The sequence below is a fragment of the Octodon degus genome, unplaced genomic scaffold, assembly GCF_000260255.1.
Source record: "Octodon degus isolate 3935 unplaced genomic scaffold, OctDeg1.0 scaffold00091, whole genome shotgun sequence".
NCBI classification, from domain to species: Eukaryota; Metazoa; Chordata; class Mammalia; order Rodentia; family Octodontidae; genus Octodon; species Octodon degus.
In genome coordinates, this window is record NW_004524667.1 from 1,280,606 (window position 1) to 1,281,485 (window position 880).

Here is an 880-nt window from a genome sequence, read left to right on the forward strand (position 1 = left end):
TTTCCATTTTCAAATATTGAACCTTCCTTGCATCGCTGGGATGAATCCCACATGGTCATGGTGTATGATCTTCTTGATGAGTTGCTGTATTCTATTTGCTAGGATTTCATGGAGGATTTTTGCATCTATGTTCATGAGGGAGTTTGGCATGTAGTTCTCTCTTTTATTTCTGTCTTTCCCTGGTTTTGGTATCAGTATAATACCTGCCTCAAAGGATGATTTTGGGAGAACTGTTTCATTTTCAATTTCACTGAAGAGTTTGAGGAGTGCAGGGGTTATATCATCTGTAAATTTCTTGTAGAATTCAGCTGTTAACCTGTCAGGACCTGGACTTTTCTTTGTCATCAGGCTTATTATATTTTCTATTTCAATGGCTGTTATTGGGTTATTGAGAGGTGTTATATCTTCTTGATTCAGTTTTGGTAATTTCTACCTTTCTAGGAATCTGTCCACTTCGTCTGTGTCTTCTATTCTGTGAGCGTAAAGATTCTCAATGTAGCTAGTGATAATCTTCTGAATTTCCACTTGGTCTGTGGTGATTACACCCTTTTCATTCCTTATTGCTGGTATTTGAATTTTTTCTGTCCTCTTTTTGAAGAGGTTAGCTAGGGGCTTATCAATTTTATTCAGTCTTTAAAGGACCAGCTATTTGATTTGTTAATTTTTTGAACTGTTTTCTTCATGTTAATTGAATTAATTTCTGCTCTAATCTTTATGATTTCTTCCCATCTTTTGGCTCTGGCTTTGGTTTGATTTTCTTTTTCTAGATGTTGGAGGTGCAGCATTAGGGTGTTTATTTGTTTCTGTTCTGTTTTCCTAATATGTGAGTTCACAGGTATGAATTTCCCTCTGAGAACTGATGTTATTGCATCCCATAAAT